The 4,864-nt window shown below is 49.1% G+C and overlaps 1 long non-coding RNA gene across 1 annotated transcript; it reads right to left on the minus strand.

Annotated features, from left to right (window-relative positions):
* Positions 1-946: 946 nt before the first annotated feature.
* Positions 947-4,594, minus strand: LOC138732761 (uncharacterized). The gene is made up of 3 exons (XR_011339322.1): positions 4,152-4,594; positions 3,936-4,043; positions 947-1,039 (listed from the first exon to the last, which is right to left on the minus strand). It is a non-coding gene; the product is annotated as an uncharacterized lncRNA (long non-coding RNA).
* Positions 4,595-4,864: the final 270 nt, after the last annotated feature.

Consider the following 4,864-nt stretch of genomic DNA (forward strand, 5'->3'; position numbering starts at 1 on the left):
AAGAGCAGACGGCACCAGCACAGCTGTACCAGGCTGAAGGTGTTGGGTTGGACCACAAAGGGGATATTAAGGAGAAAAACACTCAAAAATTTATCTTGCCTGCTCAGATTTTCTACATCATGGACTACACAGACTCTCTAGAGGATTTTTGCACAGACCACAGATTCTGCAAGTCTCCTAGAAAACTTCCAGTCATGTTTTGAACTATTTGTATTGCAGAATTGAGGACAAGCATCAGGTTGTCTATGGCGTAAGAACCCACCACGCTCCACCAGCCAACGCAGAGCCCCAGAAAGTCTCAGTAGGGCTGGAATAAGTAATAAAAGTGTTCTTTTATACCTTCTTTGATCATCCCCTGTTTATAATGCCCAAGAACATGCTTGCTTTTCCAACTACCATGTTATACCAGAAACGCTACTAGTCGGTTTCTCCTTTCAAAGCCTCCTATGGCATCTTCAAGGCATCGTTTCCTAAAACAGACCCCCGCTGCAAACGTGCCCTGTGTCTACAACAGCAGCATCGAGATTCCTCTCTTCCAAAAGAGTCAAAAGATTAAAAAGCACAGTAAGGACACAGCTGTTAATTTGACCTGTGTATTTTTCTCATTGGGACTTACTGGAGAAGTGGAACGCGTCCTCCTGATGGCCCAGGTGGTTGCCAAATCCTGTCCAGGGTCTGTCTGCTAGAACACATCCAGCAATCAGCATCAGATCTACTTTCGCTGTTCTCAGCTGTATTTTTTCAGTGTTTTCTTATACAAAATCACACTGCTTGTGCCCAGGTTTATCCTGTTAGTCCAAATTACCGTTTATCAGCTGTCTTCTCTTTGGTTTTCCTGTCTTTTCCACATTGAAGTCATCAGCTGTTTCTCCTAAAGCCACAGCCTGAAGAATACAGCTTATCCAGATCAGAAGTGCACATCAAATATCTACAGACCTCAGAAAAGCCTCCTCCTCTTCTCTGCCTGCAAAGAGAGCCAAGGCTGAGCAGCTCAGCGGGGTTCATCCACCTTCACTTGGATGAATTCCACCTGACAAGTCTATACATGGGATGGAGGAAACCAATAAAGTCATTGGAAACCTTCCTAGTTGTAGTTATCCTAGACTTTCTTTCCTATTCCAGGGCAGAAGACAGAAATTTAGGAAACTCACCTAAAGTAAAGGTTTTAGGAGAATTTATTTATCATTATGGCACGGAGGCTTGCCCCATCCCACAGACACCCTGCAGTATTTCTTAGGCTAAGATAACATCTCCTCCGAGTTGCACCTCAGAGCAGACTGAGGAGACAGATGGAGATAAGAGAAGCTCAAAAGCAGCGGGGAGGGGGAACAGGTACTGAGACATGGGGGCTGTTGGATAACATCATCTCATCTGGGCTGGATTGAGTCGTGTGCAATCAACTCCTCAACCTGGGACTCATTCCACTTCCCCAGTATCTTTGGCCATGAAGCCTCAAGGACTCCCCACCAAGACTGTTTGATCCCTCCAGCTTCGCGGCTCCGCAGAGCATAAGCAGTGTCACTTGTGGCCTCGTGTTGTTTGTTAGCCAAATCCCTAATCCAATGTCAAGCAACTGGGGTTCAAGATAAACCCGTAGGGCCCGGTTTAACCATGCTGTAATCACTCAAGCCCAGCAGCAGAAGCAAAGGGGCAGCTGAGAGTTAGGAAAAGCAGCAGAACTGCTGGAGCACCTTCCCTTCCAACAGCAGGGGCTGCAGCATCTCACTGCTTTTCCTACCCCTCTGCATTTGCAAACTCCAGTGGTTACCGTCTGCTACAGAACGTGCCATAACACAGCAATATTTCTTAAGCACACAGAGTTTCTCATTCCAAAGTACACCCAGTACTGCTGTCCTCAGCCCATACTGGTTCCCACACTGCTTCACAGCTCACATCCATCACCTCTACTTATTCTGCACATCAGTTTTCATCACCCCCAATTACCCCGAGTAAAATGGAGGTAGAATCACAGACTTAAGGTCAGAAAAGATCTCTAAGCTCCTCCAGTCCAAACATCAGCCCAACCTCCCTGTCCCTACTAAACCATGTCCTGAAGTGCCACATCTACACAGTTTTTTAACCCCTCCAAGTGCAGAGGCTCCACCACTGCCCTGGGCAGCCTCTGCCAGTACTTCACAACTCTTTCAGTAAAGAAGTTTTTCCTCATGTCCAGTCCAAGCACAACTTGACCATTTCCTCTCATTCTATCACTGGTTACTTGATTCAACAGGACAACATCCACCTCTCTACAAGCTCCTTTGAGGCAACTGTAGACAGTGAGAAGGTCTCCCCTCAGCCTTCTCTTCTCCAGGCTATATAATCCTAGTTGTCTCAGCAGCACCTCATGACACTTGCTCTCCGAACCCTTCCCCAGCTCCATTCCTCGTCTCCTTACACATTCCAGCCCCTCAGTGTCCTCCTTGTACTGCAGAGCCCAAACCTGAACCCAGGATTCAAGGTGCAGCCTCACCAGTGCTGAACATCAGGGACATGATCCCTTCCCTGCTCCTGCTGGTCTCCCCGCGGCTGATCCAAGCCAGGGTGCTGGTGGCTTTCTTGGCCACCAGGGCCACCACTGGATCATGTTCAGCCACTGTCAACGAGCACCCACAGGTCCTTTTCCACTTTCCAGCCACACTTCCCCAAGCATCACCTCTACTTACTCTGCACATCAGTTTTCCCCCAGTTGCTCTGAGTAATGTGGAGGTAGGGAACCCATCACAAGGTATCCAGCTCCAGAGGAGCCAATGCAAAGGAGAGAGGGGACTTTTTCACCTCTGAAAGGTGAACATTTTCCTTGGAAGGAAGATTGCATGGGATGAGGGTATTTTAGGTGTTTGGAAAAGCCTGCCAAGAAAGAGCAGGGGCAAGTTCCAGAAACACAGAGCTGTTTGGGGCACCTTGAATGGAGCAAGCGCCCTGAGAAACTGCTCCAGAGGAGGAGCTGGCAGGTTTACAACGTGCTATTTTGCAGCGTGCAGTCCCTCAGGAAGATCTTAAAGCTTTATCAGGGACAGGCCTTTGTTTTCCTCACTGCTTCCCACGTATTCACAGGGTTACAGTTTCCTGGGAGGGCAAACCCAGGACCCCACGCTGGAACTTGCAAGTTAGGCAGCAGCTTCATCACTTGTCCCAGATTCCCTGCATTAACTTACACCACGCTGCTGCTGAGACCCCCTCGGTTTTGCCGCTTGCTTTTTGCGCGCAAAACAACCGTAACAAATCATTCAGGCACAACTAGACTCCTGCAAATACTCCGCTACAACAACACATGCTGCTCCTCTGTCTGTGGTCCCAGTATGGGCTGCTGCCAGCCCCACCAGCCACATGCTGCCCAAGTCACTGTGCTTGCACCAATCCCAAGTTCCCATCTCTTGCTCCACCGTTTAAAATGGCCTGGAAAACTCTTACAAGGCTGTAGAAACACCACAGACACCGGTGGGAAAGTCCACAGCATCCACGCAATGCAGCGCCCACCTCCGAACCGCAAACCTCTGGATCATGGAAGCATCTCCCACCCAGCCCCTTTCCAAGCTCCTCTTTCAGCGTCACCCTGGGCTGCACACCCCTCAATCACACTTGATTGCATCATGTTTGTTTTTCTTTGAGAGGAGGATTCCTCCAACCTCACCGAGAGGCAGGTTTTGCCCAGGCTCAAGAGGAGAGGAGCCAGCAGGTGACCCAAACCCAGCTCACATCTAGGTGGCAAAGCTTCCTCCAGCACCACAGCGTCCGATGGGGACAGCGTCAGCACTTTTCATGCAGAACTGGTTGGGGGTTTGGAGTTTTAATGCTTACAGCATCTGCTCTCGTGCTATCCGATACCTCCAGAGCCTGAGAGGAGCTCAGCGCTGCAGGGATGGACACGAGCACCCACCGGGAACGGCCACGTCCGTGGATGCCGTGACCAGCGGAGTCACCGTCCGGCTACTCACCCTGGCTTTGTCCTTGCATCCAGAGGAATTAAAGCCCTTGGAGATGAGGTCTCATTGTTCAAGATGCACTTAAGAGAGGCAGCTGCTTTCTTTATATCTCAAGATTCACTAAAGTTCAGGAAGAGAGAGAAAGAGAGGGGGATGAGGAAAGGGGAGGGACAGAGAAGGGCCCAGAGGCCGTATAGAATGACAATGGAAGGAAATGCTTTATCAAACCTAGAAAGCCAACCCTGTCCTGGGAACACAGAGAGAGAGGAGAAAAAAAATAAAACCCTTGCAGAAGAAAAGCGAGTTCAGCTGCCCTGGGTTCCTCCCTTGGCAGCACAAACCCTCCTCCTCCAGCCCCTCGCTCCCAAACACAATGCGAGCGGTGAAAGTCATCAGGCTCAAACACTTTTTTTTTTTTCTTCATTAAACAGAGAGAAGTTTCAGTTCTTTCTTTAAAAAAAGAAAAAAAAAAATCCACCAACCAAACCCTGCCCGGGAATGGGAATGTGACGCTCTTCCCCCTCCCCCGGCTCCAGGCTTCCAAGTTTCTATGAGTCAAAGGTTTGCAATGTGTTACCGAAATGTTACCAAGCTGGAATGCAGCATCCGAGAGGCTTGAGCTAATAAAACTTGTGTTTGTTGGCTGGGAGAAAGCATCACCGGGCAGAGAATTCCATTCTTCTTCTTCTTCTTCTTGTTTTCCCCACCTGTGTCTTCTCCAGAGAGGGTTAACCGGCCCCCAATCATCATCAAGCCTCCTCTGGGTCTCAGCCAAGTTCTTATAACTTATATAAAACTCAAACTTCTACCTAGTTGGATGTTTCCCTGCCAGGTGTAAGGACACAGAGAATCCCCAAAAGCCGAGTTGTTTAAGGCCAGGCAGAGATAAGAGGCTACCACCTTGTTGAACAAAGAGACATTTCCACACCTAAGGAAATGAG

This window comes from Phaenicophaeus curvirostris, chromosome 38, assembly GCF_032191515.1.
Source record: "Phaenicophaeus curvirostris isolate KB17595 chromosome 38, BPBGC_Pcur_1.0, whole genome shotgun sequence".
NCBI lineage: Eukaryota > Metazoa > Chordata > Aves > Cuculiformes > Cuculidae > Phaenicophaeus > Phaenicophaeus curvirostris.